The sequence below is a fragment of the Corvus brachyrhynchos genome, unplaced genomic scaffold (genome assembly GCF_000691975.1).
Source record: "Corvus brachyrhynchos isolate BGI_N302 unplaced genomic scaffold, ASM69197v1 scaffold28, whole genome shotgun sequence".
Classification (NCBI taxonomy): Eukaryota; Metazoa; Chordata; class Aves; order Passeriformes; family Corvidae; genus Corvus; species Corvus brachyrhynchos.
The window spans coordinates 517963-544946 of record NW_008246058.1 but is presented as its reverse complement, the minus strand read 5'-3'; the positions used below and the strand labels follow the sequence as shown (position 1 = coordinate 544946).

The 26984-nt window shown below is 39.8% G+C and overlaps 1 long non-coding RNA gene across 1 annotated transcript; it reads left to right on the top strand.

Moving 5' to 3' along the window:
• The first annotated feature begins 203 nt into the window (after positions 1-203).
• LOC108449568 lies at positions 204-13417 on the top strand. Its single transcript, XR_001865785.1, has 3 exons — positions 204-837; positions 2052-2169; positions 12966-13417. It is a non-coding gene; the product is annotated as an uncharacterized LOC108449568 (long non-coding RNA).
• Positions 13418-26984: the final 13567 nt, after the last annotated feature.

Genomic DNA, 26984 nt, shown 5'->3' with positions numbered 1-26984 from the left:
TTGCCTATTCTTAAATGTGGATCACAGAGGTGATCACAACTTTAAGTGGCTTAGAGAATTGTCCATATTCAAACTGGCCAGCTGATAGGTTCTATCAGGTCCCAGAGGAAACTGTAAGCACCCCTTAGCAAGGACGTCCCTTCCAGGACTAGGCTTGCTAACCTATGACAAGGTAGAAGAACCATCCATTTTTTTCTTGCACTGATGGGCTACAAACATTGCAGTGGTGATTTCCTTCAAGTCTCTCTGTGAAATCCTCTGATTGTGAAACCAGTTTAGTAAAGAAGTAACAAAAAGAGCTGCTTCTTTGAGGACTATTCCTCTAACCAGTGCATTCCAAAGACAGTGAGAAAGCAAAGAGCCTGAACCACAATCTGTTGCCAAATTTGGCCACACCTGGAGGCCCAGTGAGATCTACCTGAACATTGCAGGAGTTTGCGGATCTAAAGTCCAGCCTCTCACAGCTCTTTGTCTGTGGATGCTGTTCATTGCATGTTCCTCAGCCTTGCTTGAGCATTGAAGAAATTGTAACATCCTGCAGCCTCCAAAGCTTCTTTGTCAGAACATTTCTGTGTTTTTTTTCCATTGGTTTTCCAACTCTGACACAGCCACTGAGGATGACACACACTGTTGTTGGCAGCAGTGTGAATTAGAGCTCCAGTGACAGCCACCCTGTGACTGAAATGCCTTTGCAAGTTAGAATGTTCAGGAAGTCATAAGCCTGGGGAAAGCACAGCCTGGAGAGAAGAAGCTGTGGTGAGGCGAGAGAGGCAAGGACAACTGGAAAACCTGACAAGAAACATCAAAGGAGACTATATGAAGCTGAGATCTGAAAAGGTAAATTTCAAAGCTGTTTCCATCTGGCTGCACTGATTGCACTGAAGCAAAGCAATTGAGAGTGAGCTGTTTCCAAAGGATAATGAGACCTGAAAAGGCACAAGGCAGGCCAGGAACATTCTGCCAGTTTTTTTGGGAATGCAGAAACCTTCCCAAAGTCCCTGCCCAAGAGGGAGAGAGATAAGGAGACTGGGGTAAAAAGAGGGTTAAACACACAGATGCATAATTCCACCATCAAATAATTGTCATACTCCTACGGGAATCTCATTGCCAGAGGTACACAGATGTCGAGTTCCCTGTTCACTTACCCTGAGAAAAGGTAAATGTGAGTGCAGACTGCATCTTGGTGTAAAGGATTAGATCCTCTGCTTCTCTGTATATCAGTTCTGAACCTAACTTCTCCTAAGATGTGAGCTTAAACCTTACTATCCTGACTCAGAGCCACCTTGGAAACTACAGTCTGTCTCTAAATTCTTACTGAGTTTGGCATTTGAACAGAGGGTTTTCCTTCGTATCTATGTGCAGCTGCTGATTTGACTTCAAAGGTGGCAACGCTGCAGCATTAGCAAAACTCTGCCTCTGGTATTGTTTTGGAATTTTGGGGTTCTTCAAGAAAGAAACCTCCATACAGAAGATGTTTCCATACAAAGGAATATGTTTGTCAGGCTATTCATCTCTGCCCACTGCTGAAGTGCTCTGTATCAAACCTCTAAGCGTGGGAGGCAGCAACTTTAAAATGAGTGAAAAGACTGCTTATTCTCCAAAATCTGACTGTATTACTGTTTGGCATTTTGTTTGATGAAGCTCTAAAGGACAAAATCGAGGTATTCATACATGTTTGGACAATGTCTATCATATTAAGCATACTGTGAAGAGAGGGGAGGTAGGTAACAGATGGGGATAAGTGATGCTTGCACAAAAAAGAAATTGAGCACAGCAGTATTGAAAGCCAAGAGCTAACAAATGAAAAGACATCTTCAGGAGCTGCAGTGAAAGCTGAGCTGTCAGGGATTTAGCACCTGAGTGGCTGTGCTTGGATAGCATGGGCATATGTCCAGTGGAAATAAACTGTGGAAGTTCCATTGGGAAAGCTGCAATTTAAGTTTAGTTTATAGTCTCAGGACTACATCTTAAAAATTTTTCTCTTGAGTATGTGCAGAAAACCAGGAGTGAGGCAAAGGGACTATAACCTTTTTATCTTTTTTTTTTTAAAGGAGGACAATTTTAACTGAAAACCAGGAACTCCATGGTAGCTGACCAGGGTAATCAACAGGCTGAGACCAGCCCACTTCACCACCATCTGCTGTTGAGGTCCACATCCATACTAGCCTGGTAATTTTTCCCAGTAGATTTGGAATCTCCTATTTTTAGTCCTGGGGTAGAAAGACTGCTCCATATTATTCTCAGGATTGCCACAAAACAAGTCTGTGCTGGCCCTATACTATGAGCTCCTTAGTGAAAGGATTTGTCTTCTTTATGTCAAAATCATCCCAAATCCCTAAATTAGCTTTTTAATACCCAAACCCCAAACTCACAGCAAAGCCTAGCATTCACCTCTTTCTGCAAAGACTACATGAAAGACCTGCATGAAATGGGATAGAAGCACCTTTAAGTGCCTCTAAAAGCGCAGACGGTAACTGAAACCTGAAGTATTAGAAATAAAGAAGCAGAGACAGGTAATTGTCCTTACAATATGGCAGGGACCATTTTTGATTCAGCCTTGTTTATCAAATTCATCTTTAAATGTAAATTTTATCCATGCTTTAATCATGGACTTTTTGTACTCCTTTAAAGCACTAAAGCTGCAGTCCACATAAAAGTGCTTCCCTTTTCAGTAACACCACTTTTGTGATGCTTGTCAAATTTTGCTGAACACCAGGAGAAATGACCACTCTGTTCAGCTATTTTCTCATGTAGTGCACTCCATGCAATTTGGATTCCCTCCATTTAGCCCTCATCTCAATTGAAATGAAGGCAGTAATTCAGTCACAACTTCCGAGAAAAACATCTGTTCACTGAAACTCAAAAGTAGCTGCAAGCCCATTGACCTTTAGAAGCTATAAGGCAGAGTGACAGCACCTCCTCTCCCCAGTAATATGAGCTGGGGACAGATCTGATAGAAAAGGGATTTTCCATGTAGAAAGGTTTATAAATGTGAGTATTCATGTCTGGTAACTGGTGACAATGCAGAGTGCCAGCACAGCAGATAACTGAATTGCCAAGGATAAAACATCTATTTTTAAGGGTTGCTCCTTCTACTGAGGTTTGATGGTCTTTTTTTTCAAAATTTTCACTGCACAAGTGGTCAGCCCGTTCTGTTGAATCACTGTATCAGCGGAGGCAAGACTCCCATCCCCCCTGAGAATTCTGCTGCCTCACTAGGACAGGGAAGGAGGATGGTGTAAATTCAAGAGGAAGACATAGAGGCAGCCAATCTCAGGGCAGAGGTTAATTGCCTGTTTTTATTTTGTTGTCATTTTTTTGCCCAGTGTACACAAAGACATCAGGGACATGGATGTTTTGAAGGCAACATGGATGGGCTGCCATAGATATTTAGTATTTTTGCAAAGATGATTTTGATTGTAGACCTGTGATATGTTGTTAATTGAGCTTCTGCCTTTATATTTGAATCCTAAACTAAAATTAAATCCTCTGGTTTTGTCGTTTTGGATTCTGAGACTGGGCCAGGCTACCCAGGAGAAGACACAGCATTTAGGTAGGGTCTGTAGCTCTATAATTTACTTCCTTTTGTTCTCTGCAGGCTCCTTAGTTGGCTTTTCCTCTTTAGGATACAATTTCCTTAGTAGAAATGACCTTCTCAGAAATTATAGTGCATTGTTCAATGGCTTTTTTGACCTCATATAAAAATGCTCCTGGTTTGTTGTGTTGGCTGTTCTGCCTCTCAGAGGGAGAAGTTCTGCCCTTGTGTATTCACCCGTTATAAGAAAAGAGAAACTCACTCAGACCATGAGAAGCAAATGCTCTAGATATAAATATGCAGGTAGATTTGTGTGTATATCTATAAATATATGCACAAATATACTTGGTATGCAATTATATACCATTTACATAAAATCTTTATTCATATTTTATGTATTGATATTTACTTATATTTTATATAAATAAGGCTGAGATTACATATGACAGATCTGTCAGATATTAAATTACCTTTATATACTTAGAAGATAGCAAAAATAAGTTTTCATTTGGCAGACTTGTTTGCCTGACCACTTTACCAGCATAGCTTGAAAAGAACACAACAAGCAGCACATTTTAAACATGTACAAATGCAACATTGCTAGAAAGAGGACAGGCTGGACCACTGTGCCAGCAACATGTACAAGGAATCAAACCAGCAACAAGGGTGTGGATATTTTGTGGTGACAGAGGTTTAGCTCTTGCAGAGTTAGAGATAGAAAAAAAATCCAACAGATATAAAAAAAACCATGTTCATTCACGCAATTTTTCTGGTTGCAATTTTCAGAAATGAAGGCACTCGGCCATGGCTGCTCTCACAAGCATTTCACAACCACTCACAGGAATAGGAGTAGAACAGTTACAAATGAATCACAGGAAAACACAGGTGACTGGTGGGCAAGCCAAGTAGAAAGTGATAGATTGTGACAGAGATGCCCACGGCCGCTTTCAGAGTTACCAGAAAGTAATGTGACTTCAGTGCAACTCACACCATGCTTTTTCTGCTGGTAACAGCTTTGTTCTGCAGGAAATGGCCTCAATGACCACTGTTCTTGGGTTATAATGATGAAGTAGATGTGGGAAGTTGTTATTCCCAGGCTGCAGGTGAGGGAAGAAGTAGGACTTTCCCTGCATTTTTATAGCTTAGCAACGAGGTGCAGAGGTCATTCCTGTGCTTGCAAACAGGCACTGATTCCTTTGCCTCTGAGGCATGGACTGAGCTGAGAGAAGCTGGGCGCTGTGGTTTTGTGTAGTTTTTTCTTTGTGGAGAGAAAGGTTTCTGAGTCATTACCTTTCACAACACAGGCTGATCCCCTAACCTTGCTGTAGTTCTTTCTGTCCTTCCCTTTCATGGCACTGAGGTTCACAAATATTAAGGGCATTATGTAATTAGCAGCTCAAGACAGTCTTCCTCAAGTGCTCCTTTCATCAAAGTACACATTTTGCTTAGACATCAGTCTTTGGTCTCTTGATACATTTCATGCTATGCAATGTTTCTTTTGAAGGAAGGGAGTTTCATGCAGTGCTAATGTCTGGAGTCTGCCTGACTGCAGTGATTTCAAAGGGCTCTTGGAGCATCCATCTGAGGGCAGAAATTAACTTCTTCCACTTCTAAAACTTACTTCCACTAAGTCGGCCTGAGTTCAGAGCTCTCAGCTTCCTGCAGGCTGTGCATAGCAATTTGTGGTATTGGCCCCCAGTTCTACAGTTTATCTGGGAACAGGAGGAGGGTTAAACAAGGAGTTCTCAAAAATTCCATTTATGAATAAAACATAAGAATTTATTCTTGTGCATGTAAAATAAAAGAGCAAATTTTTCTGTCATCCATGTAAAATGTTTCTATTAACGTCTGGCTTTGTATTTTTTGGAGACTATTTCAGTGCACCTATTATAAATATTTATTGTTGCAGTGGGGATCCTGCAACACGCATATATCAAACCAGGAGTCCCGTGGAAAGGAAATATATATGGACAGACAGATTCTTGATAGCTGTTTCAGAGATGTTTATTTCTCCAGCCGCATGGCCGGGGCTGTGCTCAGGAACTGTTCCAGTCACGGGACCAAGGGTCCTTCTGCCCGCTGACATTGCTCAACAGTCTCGGTAACGAAATAATATTCACGAAAATATTCTTCCATCGGCATATATTTTGACTCCAGTATTAACTGTGTCCAAATGGTTTTCCAAAAGCCCTTGGTAAGAATTAAATCCCAAGAAACATAGAAAAAGTTCTTAAACAACCATGCCAGGAAGTGTTTCAGTTCTTTTTGAGCTTGAATCAAGCTAAAATTTACAAATCGTTGTTCAAGAATCATTTTAAGTTTAAGATAAATGTCCATATGCGGCTCTGAGAGCCAAGAGTCTTCCCACGGTTCCTCCATAGTTTAGATATGGAATAGCAAAGCAAAACCAAGAAGAGGAATCCAAAGTTTTCAGGGTTTACTCACACAAATCAGTCGCTTAGGGATCGGGGATCGTTCTGCTCACAATTCTCCACCATTTGTTGCAGTGGGGATCCTGCAACACGCATATATCAAACCAGGAGTCCCGTGGAAAGGAAATATATATGGACAGACAGATTCTTGATAGCTGTTTCAGAGATGTTTATTTCTCCAGCCGCATGGCCGGGGCTGTGCTCAGGAACTGTCCCAGTCACGGGACCAAGGGTCCTTCTGCCCGCGCAGGGAACACAAACCAACCAATGGGAACGAGGCTGAGCAGGGGCAGGGAAGCCCCATGTCTGTGCCCTCAGGGCCCCTCTCCCAGGGCTACACGGCAGGGGAGGGACCCCAACAATTTATGTCATAAGAAGAAATGTTGGGACTCCTTCAAGGAAAATAGATGAAAATGGGTCCACATATTTCAGAAATAAATGCAGAAAGTAAGAATTCAAACTATGCTATTATCAAATCACTATATCCAGTGAGCTTAGTGGGAGACTGTTGCAGTGAGAATGGATTAGTATATTTTTGCCTGAATGTGAGTCCAAAAATTAGGTTACAACAACAAAACAGGAGTTTTAAGTGAAAAAGCAATACAAAGAGTAGCCTCCCAGGTACACTTGTGAATCTATCAGTTAGGCACCTTATAAATAACCTGGTTCATTTAAAAGACTACTTTTACACTATATAAAATACAATCTCCATAAAACCCATGATAAACTCTCAATTTAAACTAACACCTGTTGCAGTGGGGATCCTGCAACACGCATATATCAAACCAGGAGTCCCGTGGAAAGGAAATATATATGGACAGACAGATTCTTGATAGCTGTTTCAGAGATGTTTATTTCTCCAGCCGCATGGCCGGGGCTGTGCTCAGGAACTGTTCCAGTCACGGGACCAAGGGTCCTTCTGCCCGCGCAGGGAACACAAACCAACCAATGGGAACGAGGCTGAGCAGGGGCAGGGAAACCCCGTGTCTGTGCCCTCAGGGCCCCTCTCCCAGGGCTACACGGCAGGGGAGGGACCCCAACAAACACCATTAAAGAAATTTAGCATAACACACTGAACACAAAACTTAATGGAACTGTTAACCGTTTAAAATAACAAAATTAAGATGGTTTCCAAAACAAAACAAATAAACAGGAAATACCAAACAAACAAACAAAAAATGATCGTCCTCATTAAAGCAGGTGTGTGTGAAATATTTTATGTAAGTAAATTTAATTTTATGTAAGCTTTACCTGTGTCAAACAAAAAATTGCTAGTTTTATTAGCAGAAAATAGATGAGAGTAGTCCATAAATCATTACTTTGAATTATTTATCCTACCCTGCACTATGTTCTCTGTAAATAAAACAAAGACAAATCTGGATTCAAAGAGCCAAAGCCTGCCTTTAGATGTGGGCACACATGTCACTTAAATGTCAGGTAGAGTCAGGTGCTCAGATCAGAGGAAAGAATTTAACAACATGATGAAACATTGGGGAGAGGAGGCTTGTGGGGGAAAAGGTCTGAGGGTATTTTTAAGGGAGTAATTTTTAAACCAGATTTGAAACTGGAAAACATTGGAAAAATCCTCCCATTTCAAAGAAGAATTTTCCAATGCTTAACATTTTTTCTGGGTTTTCTTAATGATTTTCTGGTCAAGACCAAGCAAACTGTCCCAAAAGAGTTCAAGAAACCCATATCAGCATGAGTGAGGTTAATGCCAATTCTGCTTCAGAAAGTGGATGATCCCCTCTCAATTGCTTATTTTCCCTTTCCTTTAAGGTTCTTTTTCCTGCTGTCTGCTTCAAACCAGATAGACATCTCAGTACAAAATTTGCATTTGGCTCAGCCTGGTCTGTGATATAATGATATACATCCTGTCCAGTTTAACCTTCATTATTCAAATCAAGAAAAGCTTCGCAGGTTAATACTGGGTGATGATAACTGTCAGAGTCACCTAAACAAAAATGAGTGTCAGAACAAATTGAATTTTGGAACTGAATGCTATTGAATGTTCAGTTTGTTTCAGGAAGCAATTTCTTGAGACTGGTATAGTCTGTTTCCCTGGATACCTTTGGCTAATACTGATCCAGCTGGATGGAACCCATCTGAGCTACCAAAAAGCCTTCTTCAGTGTTTCATCTAGTTTATATACTATTGTGATCTTAATCTTGATAGTCACAAAGCAGAAGGTACTGTGGTGGTATCCACAGTAGTGAGCAAGAGGATCAACTCTTTATTGTATGGAATTTAAAGATCTCACTCAGAGCTATTGCATTAAGAGTTTCAACGCAACACCTATTCAGCACATATTGATATACAAGTACGCCACACACCTCAATTAATTTGATTTCATAATGCCTCTCTTCAGGAGGAATATTCTTCCCACTAACAGGCAGGGAGACCTGGATAATGCGATGTTTCTGTTCCTCCAGAAGATCGTGGCACAAACAGGAATTGCAAAGTGGGTCCAGAGTGTGCCAGTGCTGCACCACGGCTCTGCCCAAGGACTCTGTGGTCAGAGCCCGCATGAAAAAAACAGCTTAAGTTTGAGCACTGTTCAAAGTCTGGCCTATTTACCTGCAATAAGCAATAGACTTCACAAGGAATTCTTGCCTTTTTTCTGTCTTTTAACAGGTTTATTTTGTGGCCATGTTAGCAATTATGACAAGAGGCTTCAAATGGACCCTCCAAACCCAGGTGCATATTTTCTATACTGGAAAAACAGTAGGAAACATCCTTAAAACCAGTGAGGGTGAGCACATGCAAGTGATAATTCTGGAGGTGACTACCTTGCACCTTTACTATGTACTCCTTCCTTGCAAAATATCTGTGGGAGAATGAATAGGGAAATGGATTAACAAGAATAATTCACAGAGCAATCGTAAAATTCACCAAAATCATAGGTGATATAAAGTCCTCCAACACTATAAAGCACTTGCATGAAGCCTGAAAAAAGTTTGAGTTTCCCAGCTTCAGAAGACAGGAGTGAGAGCAAAACCAGCTCTTTTCAAACATTTAACTGTACCTTGGGAACCTGGTTATGATCAAGGATAAGGATGGATGGAAAATCCCATTTGCTTTTCAACATCTGCTTAACTTGTTCATGGGTGTTTGCTATCAACAGTCTTTGAATGATCCAAGAGAAAACAACATTTCCAGTTTCATGGATATTTTACTTCTGAAACCAGATAAGATGATATATTCATAAGAACACAGCACTGGAAATAACCTCGTCAAACTCTAGTAACCCATCCCTCCCAGGCCCATCCAGACTGGGATCCAATGTTGCTGTTAATTGAGTTGTATAATCTCATTTACAAGCAAGTTAAAAACTAAAAGGGTTTTTTTTGTGTTGCAGGGTGCTTTTTTGTATCCATTCTTACTAATATATTTTAGTCTTTCTGTATAATACAGACACAAGAAGTTCTTTAAATAACATGTCTGGCAACTTGTGTTACAATTTGGTCTTTCTTGCAGGCAGATTTCCAATCCTGACTTAAAGAAATGCAGAATGATAGAGAGTTCACCCCTTTCCAGAACAAGTATTTCCAAAGGTTAATTATAAAACCCAGCAACTAAACACACATACACACAAAAAAAACCCCTGCATACCTGATTTCTTGCCTCATTTTATCTCACTTTGGCTTCCAGCCTTGGGATTTCCTCTAGCCATTTCTGAATGCCAGAGTTGTGCAGCACCAGAAATCTCTTCACTCTGAGGTACTTATGCACAATGATCAGGTCACCTCTTAGTCATCTCTTCAAGTACATTATGGACTGAATTGCTTGAATTACTCCAAAAGGCATTATTTCCATATCTCGGGTAATTATTTTTTTTAGTGCTTTCAAAAGTATTTACACACTTCCCTCTCCTACTGATTCTTCCTAAAGACAAATTCCAGATCTTAGTTTATTTACCGCCACTATTTATTGGTGAAACAATTCTGCCTTTCTTTCTCATAAATCAGGACACTTGCAGAAGATCAGAAATTCCATAGCCCCCTGCACTCCCAGTGCCTCAGGTAGCCAGCCCATGTGAAGAAAACCCCTTATGTAAGGTGACAGCCAAGTGACCACGAGGTTGATTTGTTGCAAATATAAAGTGCCAGAGACCTCCTCCATGTCAGAAAATATTTTATGTAGAACAAAGCATAGAAGAACCAAAGAAAACAAAACCATAGCATTGCATAAAGCAGAGGTAAGGTTTGACCTCCAGACCCTTCAAAAAGGAGTTCACTGTATTGTTACAGAAGAAAATCTGCCATATGAAATCTACCTCTACTTATCATAAACTTGCTCAGAAGGAAGGCAAGAAGATTCTTTGGAAAAGAAACCATAAACACCCTGGGTTTTGGGGTTTTTTTTTGTTTCCAGACATGAAAATTAGAATATTCTTTCTCTATTTCAGCCTAAAGTGAGTGATGCCTGCTTTACTTTATGTCCTAAGTTCTACATGACAGTGTGGCAGTTCAGCTGATAGATTGCCTCAGCAAAAAGTTGACTGTCTTGAGAAATTACAATCATAGGGCATTAATGTGGGCTATTAGTACAAGACCTCTCTTCAGCTGCGACTTTGTTCCTCCTTTTGATGTGTACCCAATATACTACCCAAAAAACTCCAGGGGTTTTTGTAATTACAGAGAGTGTAATCTGTGATTATTATAGATTCTTGCAGTGAGAATTTTGATGTCAGATTCATTTTACCTGATTGCTGGTGTTTGTAATGCAGGTCCATCTGAGCTCATTACACAGGGACCACTTTAGAGTCAATAGAAGAAATTAGCGTTCTTAGGGCACATCTAACCCATTTTAGCTGTTGGCTGCAGGATAAATGCTGATACCTCTTCACTGACTTTAGATTTCTGAGAGTGGTCAGATGCTATGGCTGATTCTTGGAAACTTGCACCAAGTAGGTGGATGTGATATGTTCCTGTTGCCATTTAGCTTTTTATTAACTTAGAAACAGTTTTGTTAACTAGAAACAGTTCAAGGGAACGGTTACCTTTTTCTGGAGTGCCCTGTCACTGCAGACATTATACGTGGTATTTGCTGCCTCTCTGCATTGAGGGCTCCAGGTCAGCGTCAGACTGGTACGGCTTGTTCTGATATTTCTCGAGGAACATGAGCACAGTCCTATGTGAGCATTTGCTGTCATCACAGCAGCTGCTGCCTTCCTTGTCTGGGTGTGGTGATGAAACCATCAAGGCTATTTTTGGCCTGACTCTGGTGCCAAGACCACTTCTCTAGATACAGATGTAGAAGAAAGTAATGGTACTCTTTACAACCATTGAAAGTAAACAGGTTGGCCAAAATTATGTGAGCAGAAGAATATGTCGCCCACTTTTTTCCTGAAATAGTCTTAGGGTCTACACCTGTTTTACATCATGCCAAATGTTGCTGTAGAGCTGAATTTTGTATCTGTCCTGTAGGACTTAAGAGTCTTTGTTTTTTAGGAACACAACACGACATTAAATTTAGTTTACTTGCAATAGCAGAAGTTGGTTCCTTTTTTGTCTGTGTGGGCATTTTTCTTACTCCTTACTACCTAAATAATATAGAAAATATATGCAGCTGAGCAAGGCATTTTACTAAGTGCCTTTGCTCTGGTTGGTTGTAATGGCTACACACTAACAAATCCTATAAATAAAACTGGGTTTCATCCAGGGATGAAAGACACTAAATGCTTTCTTGCTGGAGTGTGAAATCGATGAAGACTTTAATCTGATATGAACTGGCAATCTGACAGGTTTAAAAGACCCCAAGTGAGCCAAGGATGTAGGACACAGCAATGAGACGAGAACAGGAGAAATAAACCATGGACTCAGAAATCAAAAGCAACATCTCACAGATGTGAAATGAAGAAGGGAGAGACTGAACTACATGTTCTATTTCAGTTGTTCCTCCAGTATTGTACTTCTTTTTTATGTCTTCTGCTAACTTATGTCTTCAGAACAGGTAAATATAATAGAGTAAAATCACTGAGACAGATATTTTGCCTCCTGCCTAATTTCCTCTGGATGGTGGGTAGGCTGGGATTTATAAGTCCAGGGGGTTACCAGGAAGTACCAGGTTGCTATGAGAAGTTCTGAAAAGTTCTAAAAATAGGGGAAATCATTTGTCCTCCAGTGGTATCTATTTCAGCTCATTTATGAAAAGCACAGATTACTGATGAAGCTAAAAAAAAATTACTCTTCCAAAGCTAATGCCACACTTTGGAATGGAGATGTCCAGATGGTAGCTGGGTCATGTGAACCACAATTGTGTACCTTGAGATACCTGTCACCTATTGAAATTTGGTGGAAACTGTGAAATCAGTGAGTTGAAAAGTTATTGAAGAGTCAGACTGACCCACATGAGTGTGTACACAGAGCAGAACTGCAAAAGCTTTGCTTACAGCTCCTTAAAGCTAAGCCAAGCAGCAAGGAATGATGTTACACACTGCAAGCCATTAGTGTGTGGAAGCTGAGGATATTTGAATATCCTACAAAAAAACCAAACCAAAACAAAAAGAAACCCAACCTCATCACTTCAGCACTAAGATTTTAATCAGTATAAAATTTCTCTTCTCTATTAAATTTTAAGTACTTGGGGATCACTTTTATTCTGTTTTGTTCCGGTTTTTTTTTCCTAAAAATTTGACTAGGAATGTCTATGCATATGTGAATGCCCCTCAGTTATCCCAAAATAACATTTGAACTCCTTAGGCAAGTTCAATAATGTCAATAGAGACATAGAAATCCTAAAGAAATTCTTGTGACTTTTATGAAAATAGGTTACCAGGCTTAACACAGACCCTCGTTAAGTGATTTAACTGAGAGAAGTCCTGCATCAATATTAGGCCCCAGAGACTTAGCACAGGGGAAAGAAAAGACCTTATAAATGTTCCATCTACCAAGAAAACTTCAAATGGATCCTGAAATGAGCCATAAGACATATTTCATATGGACTTATAAGTTCCAGTACATGCAGTGATATTTATCTTTTTGGGTTGTTCATAGAGGACACAGAGTATGCAACTCTTAGTCCAGGAGGTTGTTAAATAACTCTGACTTACTGGATATGGGAAGAGAAGCTGATTCTAAGAATTCTGAAAAGAAAAGTTTGGGGTAAGTACTTTTCTTAGCTAACTGTACCTATTTTTCACATCGTACTTTTAATTAAAGGTTCATTCACTCAGATTAATTCTGGTTTTAGAAGTAGAATATAATTTTATTTATGGTGACATGAAAGTAATCTCCTTGAGGAGGCTAGTTTTACATTTAGGGAGTTTATCTGGAAGTAGAATGAGACCTGAAATTCTGAGAAATTCTGTGGATCTGATAATGTGTTTTCTATGAAAATCAGCAAAAATGCTCCCATTATCTTCATTGGCCTTGGGATCTGGCCCTCAGAAGATGGTGCACACAATGTAAGTCTGGGTTTTTGCCTGTTTTTTTGTCATTTGAATCTAGCCAAGAGACACTTCTTGCCAGCTCCCAAACTAAATGACCCGCCACCATGAACCGTTAACATTTTCTTTCCTTATTAATTTAAAATGTCACAGCAGAGCTGCCCTTCCACTTCTTCACTTGTTAGTATAAAAAAACCCCAAACAATATGTCTTGTTAAAGCCCAGGTGTTTTCCATACCAGCTTTTAAAACAGACTGTTCAGTGTGCCAGCCCTTATGGTGTTGCTCCCATATAATTTTTCTATTGCATGAACAGGGAAAGTTTTGGTAAACTGGAAATAACTGTACAACAACATGTATCATACTATGATTTTAAATACTAATGATAACATCTTAGTGTTACAGAGTATGTTCATTGAAAGCTATCTAAATTTCTTTTCAGGACTATGAAATTCAGTATCATGTAATTTGGTTTGGTAATAAAAACACAGAGAGATGGTTAATGTTTAGATGCTATTGTTTGAATGTGAAAGAGACCTGAACTTCCTTTTCACACAATTCCAGGTTTAATTTGCATATATAAATGCTTTTATTAAATTAAAACAATGCAAATAACTTTACATTGGTCCAAGAATAGAATGGCAGCAAATATAACACTGAGGAAAACAGCTAAAAGGGGAAGCACTTATTGGAAACAAAAATAGGTAAGCTTTGTCATTTAGGTCATTTCAATATTTAGTATGTTTTCTAAAGTCAATTCATTATTTCAAAATTCCAGCTAGCAGCCAAAACTCATTATATTCCTCATTAAATACTTTGAATTTTATTTTACCATGCTTTGTAAAGATGCCCAAGTACTTGGCTAGAAATTAGCACACGAGAAAGTAGTTGTGGGATTATGCCTATTACTGAATTCATGCAAATCTTGCTTTATGAAACACTTCTAAAATGTCAACTACACCAAGAGGACATAAAACTTGATTGTGAAAAAATTTCCCTAAGAAACTGCATTTGCATTCAGGACTACATGATTGCATTTTATAGTATCAATAAGGATTCTTCCTTATGGAAAATAATTAGTCCTATTTGACTGTAAGCTTAATTTTCCTGAAAAGTACAGTTAAAGAATATAAATAACTTGGATAATGCTTAATAATGGAAACAATAGATAAAGGCTTAATGCTTTTTTCGCTTGAAAAGTTTAATTAAAACTCTAATCTGGTTACACAGACAGATGCACTAGTTTTCCTTTTTCCCAGTCATCTGAAGACAGATTCTATACAGTAAGTACTTACTGAGTAGGAAAAGAGTAGCAAAAGCAAGGATCAGCCATCCAAAACGGTAGGCGTGTATTCAACTACTTTACTCCAAAATTATTGTGCTCCATGAGTAAAACAATGCTTCATTCCAAAATTGTTAAAATGTGTTCACTGGAATTAGAACACACAGAGCAACAAAGTATTCGGTCTATTTAATATTTAATCAACTGACTAAAGGCTTCAATTATTTTTTCTAATTACCAGTGTCCTTGATCCTGCCCCAAAAAATGTCTCAATGTGTGTCACAGTCTGGCCAAGCACCACTCTGTGCCCAGTGCCTTATTGTGAATGGAGCCAGTTCTCTGGATTTCATGTACTTCCAAGCTGCCTCTCATACCAGTGACACTAGACCTTGTGTGTAAGCTTAGATCAACTTTCTGGCAGCTGTCACTGGAGTATCAACCTTCAAAGTCACCCTACCCAATCCTGACCTCCTAATCATTCTCCATGGTCTCTTGTACGTGCTTCTTCAAAGGGCCAGTGCGGTCTTCAGTGAAGCTGCCTAAACAAAAATATGGTGAAGACTTAAAACATGCAGAGATACTTGGGAAATTTCTTAACTGCAGTCAGTCTATTCTTTAAAGTACTCCTATTAATAATGAAAATGATTAAATGCCCTTATTTTTTAAAAAACCCTCTCTCCATATCCTATTCCACATTTAGTGGGACACCTAGATTTGTCAGTATCCAAACAAATGAGTCTCTCCTCTCAGTTTTCTCTTGCAGTCTTGGACACTGCAGCTGCCTGCAGCTTTACCATTCTTTCCTCACCTCTGCTGAAAATAGCACATGAAATTTTAATAGAAGAACTTTCTCTTCATGTCTTGGACTTCTCCAAAAGTATCAGCGCAATACATTGGCAGTGGACCATGTGTAAATAGTCTATTTCTAGGAAAATGAGCTGATTATTATTGGGGGAAATCAACTTTCTGTTTCATATCTTGACTACTGAGTCTGAATTAACGGAGTATTTTCCATCTACAGCCCAATGAAGTGGCTCTGTGGTGACAGCCCCCACCAGCAGGTCAGACATTTCCCCTTAGCTCTAAAATGAACAAGGTGAGCCTGTGGAATGACTTATCAGTTCATGCAATTTTGTTGGTTTTGTAAGGAAACAGGCATCTTCTCTCTAAGTGGTCCATCTTCCTTCATCAAAATAAGAAATACACATGGTAAATAGTCCAGTTCACTATTTCATATATACCCACCCCTGCACTCTGACAAGAACTTCTGAAGTTGCAACATCTAGAAAACTACTGAAATGGAGAGATAATATTTATATCAATATATATCTGCTTCCCCTCCCTTTTCTAACACGGAGAAACTCTGTCTGAGATTTGTAACAGAGCCCATTCATTTTTATGTATCTGTTCACTTCTGGATAGGACTGGGTCTGGAAGTTTGAACTAGAAAAATATAACTTTATGCTTATATGCCCAAACAGAAAGGAAATATTGTTATTTTTCAGCACAGTTATACAGACAATGAGATGAAAACATATGGTGCTCATTGCTCTTGTGGGAACAAAATCATTGACATTTTATCAGTTAGCAATGTGCTGGGCAGATCACATTGTACTGTATTTTAATGACTGTGTGCTGATGACCTTTCTTAGACTAAACAGCAGATAAGTTATAGGGTCTGGCTATCTTTAGTCCTCTCTCTGAGCAAAAAATTGGACTGATATCAGCATGAATGTCTCTAACTTAAAGCCCAGGAAAGGAGGAAAATTTGGATATTTGTATTTATTTGTACTAAAAATAATATAAATGTAATTCATACACAAGTCATGTTTTGTTGACACAGCTGGAGGAATATAAAAGGACTTTATTGTAAATGAGAAGTAGGGATCTTGTAGTTCAAAAAGAGGTGGTCTAAGAAAGACAATGTGCTCTTTTTTCTCACTGTTTAAAGCATTTTATAATGCATATATCATTAAATTTTCTCTTGCAGCCCTTTAAGAGTGAATCTTAAAGTTAAAAATAGAGTCCTAAAGCAAATTACATCAATTATACAGCAAGGGGAACTTGAGTCTAAACCACCGAGACATAATTGAATTGATGTTTTCCAGAACTAATCATAGGAACTCCCATAAGCAAGACTTTTTTTTTCTTTTCTGAATATGAGATCATTTTAAAAAGTCGTAACTGGTGCTGCTAGGACAGTAGCACAGAGAAGGAGAACAGGCATGTCCAGCACTAGCAATTAGATGATCTGAGCTCCCATTTGCATGGGGCTCATACTCCTCACATGAAAGCAGTAGAAACAGGTCAACCTGCTTCCACCAGAGAGCCTGAACACTTCCAGAAGCTGCAGAAGCATTTAATGGCATGTGAGGGTTTCCAAATTATTTTTAATATATGCAGCTATAATGGAACATGCTTCTAGTGTCATTCCATTAGGCCACTTCTCTCAGAACGTGCTAAAGAGTGAGGATAAATAGCTGCAGAGGATGCAGGCCACATCTTTGAAAGAAATCTGAGATCTTCAAAAGGCCAAGAGCCCAAAGTCTCAATTTATATTGCACTGCCATAATTTACGCAGGTTGCACAAATGGTTTCCAAGCAGCCCTAAGCATCTCTGCTTTCCAAGGAGAGATTCTTAGGGCATGCATTTCCAAGCATCTCTCCTTTTCAACAAGGAACTATTGCAATGCCAAATGTAAAACCTCGACATAAAATCTGGGACATAAATGGGAATGCAGAAAGATGCTTGCCCAGAATGAACTTCATCATGTGGACTTGTTCCACTTAATAAAAATCAGGAACCGTAGGAGCTGAATGACAACTTTGCAGACCTGAGTATGTACCCTTTCCTTGGTGCTGGTATTTCTTCTCCATTTAAAAGCTGTGAGATTCTTCATCAGCTGCAGATGACCCCAGTTTTTACCTTGCCCCAAGGAGAAGGTAATGTTGTGCTTCATTGGGACTTTCATTTTGGGTATTTCAAAGTCCTTCAGAAACATAAAGGAATTTCACCTTACAATCTTCTCTGAGGGTGAAACTCCTACAAGGATTTGATGACTGTGATTCAGGCAATAGCAACAAACTGGTAGAGAACAGGAGGATGAGGCAAGGGCACTATTCACTTCAAAATGTAACACAAACAGCAGAAAAATATTCCTCAGGCCTAGGCAACCACCACAAGTCTTGCATTTAATTTCTTTTTCTCTCCAGGCTTCAGAAAGCAGTTCTTCCTCTGAAAATATCTGAAGGACTTTGGTGTTTCTTTCTCAGGATGAATGAGAAAGAAACACATGAGGAGGCAGTGTTATTATGTCACAGAGCCTTTTTCCTGTAATGTTTTTGTTCTAAAATCCAAAGCTACTTTCTGCTACACTCCTATGGATTTGAATCCATGTCCATCCCTGCAGAGCAGGGCCAGCCACCCATGCTGCCTGTTGGTAGGCACAGGGATCTCACTGATCACTGCAGCTGTGATTGCCCTGGTACTTCCAACACACAGAGGCACCAAGGGTTAGCCACCAAAAAACACCAAGCACACAACTTTACTACTTCCCTGTGCCCCTTGGGGCCTATCTCCCAGCTGTGTCCATGTAAGGTTCACAAAAAAGGCATGTGGAGGCACAGTGTCTGCATCCATTGCAGACGCTACAAATAACCTAAATTCCATTTAAGTCCCAACGACAACATTAATCTCTGAATTTGTTTAAAAATGGATTAACAGTAACATATCTCCCAAATGGCTTCTCTCCATGTGAAAACTGCTCAAATTTTTCAAGGGGTTTTTTTTGTTTTTGGTTTTTTTTGGGGGGGGGTGGGTATTTGTTTGTTTTGGTTTTTTTTTAAAGGTAGTTTTGAGGATCTGTAAAACACTGTTGCACTCTGTAAAACAAAAGTGCTTGATCTAAAGAACTACTGGCTAGAGTGGAAAATTCTTTCCTTTCAGTATTCTTTCCATCAGGCCTGTGGAGACACACTTACTTGACAATTTATTCATAGGAATATAAGTACAGCTGTAATGTTTGACCATTTACTGTTGATAAAAACCATGAAAAGGACAGACACCTACAACATCTTTCATTTTATTTCAAAAACCTGACATTCCTGTAAAGACCACATCAGTCAGATAGCCTCAGTGTGAGGGTCTCACCATCAGGTCTTGGGCTAAAATCATTGCTGCCACCCTCAACTGGGTACAAAAGGAAGGGCAGTAATTAGCTTCATTAGCCATACAACTGAGGAATGGGGGTATTTAAGTCATGACACCTAACTAATTATAAAGCACTTCATGTCCCTGTTATCTGAAAAAATTACCTACATTCAGATGAGATGGAATAGCCAAAAGATTATCTAGCACCATGGATTATGGCTCTAGCCCACTGTGTTAGGAGTCTTTTCTCTGTTTCTCTCCTTCTCTCTCCTGCCATTAATGCTAGACTGTTTGCATTACACATTTATCACTGGTTACTCCTCCATTGCATGCCAGATTGAGCATGACCCATCTTAATGCACACAAATAACAAGCTGCTGCTTGATTTGCAGTGTTTTAGAGTGGCTGCTGGGCAGACATCCACCATAATGCTAAGAAGCACTTAAAGTAAGATCAACGACTAAGTAGACCAAAACCACCTTTCCAATGAAGCACACAAAAAGCATATGATAAAGTGAGGGTGTAAATGTGGGCCAAGTATGGAGTTTTTTTTTTTACTTTATTTTTACTCAGGCAAATCCATTGAGCTATTTGGAGTAGCAGCTTTTAGCCTATCATCAAATGCCATCTTTCTTTCCTCGTCTGATTTAATATAAAAAAAAAAAATCACTGGAAGCTTTCATTATAGAAATGTATTTCTTGACAACAGGAAGCAGCCCCCAACTACCACCTGCAATATTCAGATTTTTTCATTAAAAAAAGCTTTCCCTAGATAGAAAACATAGCAGATCACAAATACACATTTCTGCACCATTTAACTCTTGCTTGCATAATAGCTTTGCTCAGTAATTTGCAATGAAAGATGGTCCAGAAATGCTACCTATCATTGGTGCTACACTGCAAGTGGACAATCACCCTTATTTCAACTAATTTTTGACACACAGAATATTCCCTGCGGTTTCTGTTGAAATATCCCTTGTTTCTTTTATTTCTGTTATTCATTCCCGCTCTTCAAATGTGAATGGTAACCCTCTGGGTTTGTGGCATTTCTGGAAACAACAGGAAACTGGCTTTGTTTGCTGTCAGCCTTCAGACTTCCAGAGGGAGTTGTTACCCACCCCATGGCCTTTTACCTACTAATGGGTAGAGCAGCACTTTCTATTCTGCACAGGTGGAACCGAATAATAACCTGTGGGAGAAGGAACAATTTGGTAAAAACTGTGTGAAAGCACTGTGCAAGGCTGTTGCTATTACAATAGCTTTCTTTAGGGGAAAATTTAACTTCCTTGAGCAAAGATGGGTCAGACTATCTTCCTGAGCAGCAAAGGTACACCATATTGCTGCCCTGTGCACCAGTTTTGTTACAAAGACAGAGAAATTGGAGTGTGAATTGGAAAGTGTTAGAAGTATTTTGGTCATCTGCACTTTCTTCAGAAATGCAAGGGCAAAAGTACAGAGTTGGGCATTTTTCCTTAAAATGCCTTACTCACTGCTGTGCACCATCCTCTTTGTCAAATGCGGCCATTAGCAGCCAGAAGCAAAACGCAAGACCCTGCAAGTAGGAAGTACTAGCACTGCCTTAGAGATTTCTTTTGTTGCTTTGACCTAAATAGAAAATGTGTCCACCTTTAACCTCTCTTCTCTGTAAGTATTTTTGCCACCACTGGTCTTTGAATGAGATAGGGAGCAGAAAGTTATTCTGGTGAAACAGAAATTTTTGACAAACCTTCTATAGATGCTGGGTGTCACTAGAAACTATCTGTTAAATTCTGGGGGGGAAATGCAAAGGTACACAAAATGGAGAAGAAGATTTCTAAACACAGCAGTAGAGTTCTTGTGGAGAGCTCCTCTTCTGTCCTGTTGAAACCTAAATATATACTGGGCATGTGCTCCTGACTGTATTACCTCGCCCAGCACAGAATGAACAGGGAACATCAGTGTTGGATTTCTGTGGCAAATAAACTTCTGGGTTTTTTATGTGTGAAGTTAGTAAGAGACCTGACACTGTTTCTCCATATGTTCCTGTTGAAAAGAATAATTTGCATTTCTAATGCCAAACTTTCCCCTCATGTAACTAATATTAAATTGTAATAATTTCCCTGTTTAGCTGACAGCAGCTATCTTTGCAATCTGTTGCAACAAGGTGTCAAAGCATCAGCTCTTAACACTCCTTTCAGCTAAGCTGTCTCAAAACAGCAAACATGTTGGGTTGGAAATTGTAGAACATGTTCAAAAGCTTCAAATGTAAAGCTGCACAGGGGCAGGTACAACTGCTACAGCTAATTCCCTCTTCTTTTTAAGGGGTTAACAAAAGAAGAAGCAGCTTAATGGCAAAAGTAACCAGAAGTGATAAATGTCAGCAGCATCAGCTCTTACACTGTAATCTGCAGAGGCCAAGTGAGAGGATGTCTGAAGGCTGGTGACACCTGGCACAGCCACATAGCCCTGTGGGATGTCACTAGATTTACTGTTAGAATCCATCAATATTTTTGTCTTTCTAGAATGTGTTTCCTACAAAATCTTCAGATGAGTCTTGCTGAAATAATTCTTTTGTATGGATTTACAGAGAGCACAGACCATAATATCCTGGAGTTTAAACCTGCGTGCACCCATCAAGACTTTCATTTATTCTGGCACCATGTGTCTCATCCAGGGTTCAATTAATTCCATAAGGCAGGTTTGTCTAAAGCTTGTCTGTCCTTTCTAAAGCTGCACTTTTTCTCACCTATAATAAAAAAGAGAATAACAAATTGAACAGGGACAAATAGTTATGGAAATCAGGAATCTATTCTTAAATGGATTAAAAGAGGACAGTTTGGGGAACCTGGAAAAATGATGACAGAAACAGAGATGCTTAAATCTGGGTCTAATAATAGGAAGAAGTAAAGTCAGAGAACTATGTTCTAGGAATGAAACTCTCTAAACTGATAATTAGAAGGGCTCTAACAGGAAGGGAAGTTCTGTAAGAAGGTCCCAGATAGTCATGGAGATTATGAAGTTGAATTATTTCACCAGAAGAGATTAAATCATGGTAACTTGGAGTATGATTTGTTCAAGGGGAGATTGTAAGATAGGAAGAGGATGAGATAGGAGCTTGAAATTAAACCATACATTATCAGGAGAAGATAATTTGTTTGGCTTCCTATTAAGGGGGATGAAAGGAGACAAAACATGGCGAGTTTGTTATGCTCTGTTCATAGCAGTATTTAATTAGTTCACTGAATGCTTCCCAGCTTTACTGTTGCCTGTAGGCAGTGGAAAGAAATATTATTTTCTTGCTTGATGTCTAACCTTGCTTTTGGGAGACAGAGAAAATTGGTTTTCTTCTGAAAGGTCAGAGATTAGCTGCCACTGGGAAAAGTCCCCTGGTGTAGTGGGTTGGTCCAAAGTATTCATTACTATTTACCTTCTGTGAGATAAGAATTAGGAGAAAAGCAGAGCAGGCACCAAACTTGAAAGAATATAAAGTTTATTAACAGACCTAAAAGAAGAAAAAAAAAATCATACCACACCTTCAGAACACTTCTCCTCCCCCACCTTTCTCCCTTCTCCCACTGACAATGTAAAAAGACAACCCTTGAGATGTTCAGTCTGTTTACCCACTTCCGTAATAACTTTGTTCAGTCCATTTAGGAAGACGAGTCTCTCTTGCCCATGCTATGAAAGCATTATCACAACGAGACATCTGCCCGGGTTGGTTCTCTGCTCACATGTGAGTCCGTTCCCCCGACTTGCAGCTTTTCCCACAACTGCTTTCGAGGGTCCACTCTTGAATTACTGGGGTAAAATTTTAAGGTTGAGCCGTTCAGAAACAAAAGTTCTCTTCACCCATCTCTGGGTCCCGTTTGGAGCAAAAGTCCTCATCTGGTTCATCTCTCCCTGTCCAAACTTCTCATGAAATTACAGCTGCATCAGCATCTGCCTATCTCAGCGCAGGTGCTTTTGCTCACAAGTACAAGTTGAACACTCCACCCCCCATGCCTTCATGAAAATTACAACGGGTACTCTGATATATCATAGCTTTACAACAGAATTTCAGCTTTAAGCATCTCCTCTTTCTCCTCCCTCAGGTTTTCAGCTCTTCACAGCACTAAAAGGGTTAATCTCACCTAGGCCTTGCAGCTGGAATTTCGCTTAGCGCTGTTGGTCACATGATCTTTGCCGGACAGCGGTGCAGCTTCAGCTGAATCTTGGCTGCACCAGAGAGGGGGAGCCCGGCTGCTCCGGCTGCCCACAGCAGGGTTATGGGGTAGGGGATGTGCCATGGATGGAACAGGGCCCATCGGCTCCCACGGGGCGGGGGGCCCGGCCCCGCCCTGGGCCGGGCCCGCCGGCCCCACACAGGGCCCGCAGCCACCTGTCCCAGTGCCAGAAACGAGAGAGAGCTCTGCCCGGGGTTTGTCTATTCTTTAGTGTGGATCACAAAGGTGGTCACAATTTTAAGTGGCTTAAAGAATTGTCCATATTCAAAGTGGCCAGCTGATAGGTTCTGTCAAGTCACAGAGGAAGCTGTAAGCACCCCTTTGCAAGAACATCACTTCCGAGACTATGCTTGCTAACCCATGACACCTGGGCAGAATAGTTTGGTGCATCAGTGACAGCCAGAAGCTTTCCAATGTTAGTGCTGTCTCACTCACATGTTAAACAGTGTTCTCATCTTGAGGTAAGAAAATGTTTTCCTGTAACCAGAATCACAAAGACCTTGGGTAACTTGTAGCCATGTGGATGGGTCTTGAGGTCCTTGATGGTCTCACCCAGATCGGTGGACTACAGATATTCACTTGCACAAGTTCATTTTGTACAGAAAAAACCCACCCTACTCTGCGTGTTACATTGCAGGAAAGTGGGACATTGATCAGACACATACAGGTCAAAAGGTAGGAGCTCCTTGATCTCCTGAAAAGGAAAGATGATGGGTTTGTGGGTGTTTTGGGCCTTTTTTTGTTTATTACATTTTTTCTTCATTTTTCTTTCACAATATTTTCTTCTGAAATCACAGGTAAAACTTTTTCCCCTTGTCATTAAAAAATCATTATCATGTGTTACAGTGGGGATACTGTAACACGATGTAACAGACAACAAGGCCCATGGAAAAGAAATATATATGGACCGATTCTTGATAGATGTTTCAGAGATGTTTATTTCTCCAGCTGCATGGCCAGAGCTCTGCCGAGGAACTGCTCAATCACGGGACCCGAGGGTCCTTGCCCGCGCAGGGGAGCACAAAACAACCAATGGGGAATGAGGCTGACCAGGGGCAGGGAAACCCCATGTCTCCCCCCCCAGGGCCCCTCTCCCAGGGCTGCATGGCAGGGGGGGAGGGACCCCGACAATCATGTCTTTGATGGATCTAATAAGAGCAGACAAATAGTGAGGGAAGTGGATATTCTGATTTTCCAGCTGATTGGCAATACCAAACATAAAGTCTCTTGTACAAGAAGAATATTTGGGTTCATCTCTCTTTTCCACTGACCATGATAGGGAGCAAATACCTTCAGTTTACTTTTATTTCCTAAGTATATGAGATAAAGTTAAACAGAATGCATGACAAACTTGCAAAGTCCTTTCTCTCTTATGATTTGTCACAAAGTCCATGCCAGCCACAGCAAGGTAGCAAAAAGGTTTTGATGTATTTTCAGCTTAAAATAGGCACACTGGGACTTAAATTTTATGATGGATGAATTGCCACCTTCTTTCCACTAATTGTGTGGGGAATGAAAGGTGATTATTCCTGAATGGAGAAGTTTCTCATTGAATGCCTAAAGTTTGAGCTATTGGGCTGTCAATCTTCATCAGGTCCCTGCTTCTGTTACCTAATTAGCATAAATTTTATATTATATTCTTTATATTATATTCTTTTGGGTTTCTAGTGGGTCACGTATGAGAAGGAGACATCATAGGGTTTTTTTTCATAATCACAATCTCGCCCTTCCTTTTGGGTCAGAGCACAAATACTCTTTATTTTGAAATTCTAAGCATCCCTGGGTGGTGGTTGGATTCTCTCTTTAGCTTTACTGCACACATCTTTTCTCAGTGCAATTATAAGGAGGTAGGTTTGCACATATGCATAGGCCATAATCGTCTGTGAAAATCCAAAATACGGAAATCTAACAACATATTTTACAGAGGCCTGTAGTTGAGACAACATCAAAGTGATCTAACAAATTTTTTTGAAAAATAGAAGTTATAATTAAATCTTATTTTGAATGTAACCAGCATGACATTTTCACTTAAATAAATCTCATGAGACAGAATGTGTTATATTGAATTAACACCTTTACAGGCTATGTGCTTTTTAAAGCAAGTACATGAATTAAAAATATCCCAAGAGACCAAATCCTGCCTTTCTTGAAAGTGTAATCTGAAATTTTGTTTTCCAAGTTTTCTTCTGTGCCAATGATTTGATTTTAGTTTTATTATTTAATCTGTGAGGGGCTGACTTTCATATTCTCTGTCCATGATGAGAAAAGCCCTGAGTCATTTCAGTGCTTCATCCAACCTCTGTGGCTGATTTTATAAGTTCTTTCTATTGATGGTGTCCATTGCCTCTGTTGTAACCACCCCGCAAGAGTCAGGCTCTGTGACTGCCATGCTGCAAGGTCATGGGTGGCTTGCACATTTGTTTGGAGCAAGACAAGAATAATCTCAGTTTGCCTGAATGCCGTATCTTTTCTCTCTAGAGCTTGGGATATTGCATCCTGGTACCTAGGTGTATGTGAGCAGATATGAGAGAGTCCTGAGGCAAGGGAGGAATGGCTTAAAACCCACAGAAAACATTTGTAGTTACTATGGAAACACAACTCTTTTGGGCCTTCTGCAAACCAACAGAAAGTTTCTTTCTGAGATCTTTGAGGATCCGATCTTATTTTCCTGCCACTGTAAGGCAGGAGCGGTTTTATTCAAAGCATGCAACAATTTAGCTGACATCAATAAAGACATTTTCCACACTCTGTTTCTGCTGATGTTGTTAATCCACAGTGTTTGCAGCCTGTGTGATGTTGGTCTTAGTGGGATGTAGATAGGTTTCAGAGGGTGCAACCAATCAATCAAAAAACTAATTTGTTGCAAGGTGTGACAAGTATTTGAATCTGGCTGTTTCTGGTAGTTTTTGGATTATTATTCTGTTTCCTTTACAATGCATTTTGAATTTTTAAACGTTAAATATGCAAAAAGAAAAAAATTAGTATTTCATCTTTTTATTATTTTATGCATTAAAAAGAAACTGGAACCAGAACTTTGCTAGAGTTTAGAAATCTGTTACACTCACTTAGAAATTCTCTGTCATCTTCTCTTCTTTTGATGTTAATCACAAGCAGCTAGAACCAGAATAAAATGAAGATTTAAAATATAAGAAACATGGAAAGTTCACATATTAAAAGCAAAGTCAAAGAGCAAAGAAACCACAATGACAATGATATAATGAGAGGAATATAATTCCTCTTCAACTAGGGAGATAGAAAAATGTCCCTGTGGCACTTTCACATAGGAAGAGAGAGAATCACCAATCATTCTGAGTTGGAAGGGCCCCACCAGGATCAAGTCTAACTTTTAAGCAAATGACCCATACTGGGAATGAACCTGCAATCTTGGCATTGTTAGCACTGTGCTCTAGCCTACTGAGCTACGATAGTGCTGTTTACTTCTGGGGGAACAAAAATAGCATCTAAGATGTGCTGGAGATTTAAGAAATTAAGTTATTTTGAGCAGAGCTAAGTAGTCTTCTCCCCAGTTTCCTCTGCGGTGAATGCTTACTGAGAAGAAAAAAGAGACTTAAAGATTCCAAAAGATGTTACAGACTAGCACAGCATCCAAAGATTTTGAATATTAACTGCTCTGACTGATAATATCTGGTATGCTACAACCCCCTGGTCCTTTAGCTGTACTAAAGTTAACACATTCAAATGCATACCTGCAAACGGATGAAAAGGGAATGAAAGAAGAGTTCAGGATGGATAGTAAGAGCTAAAATACTAGATTTTGCTTTCATTTTAGAAGCCCTGTGTTATCCCATTTGGTTTCCTACCAAATCCTCAGAAAGGCACTGGTCTTCCATGCATTTGGCATCACAGCTGCCAGCCTTGTGCATGTCTCAGATACTTTAGAACATCCACAGTAACACCAGGTGTTTAGACAGGGAGGAACACGAAGGACTAAAATATTTTGGGAGCTGAATCCCACTATGGAGCAAAATGGTAG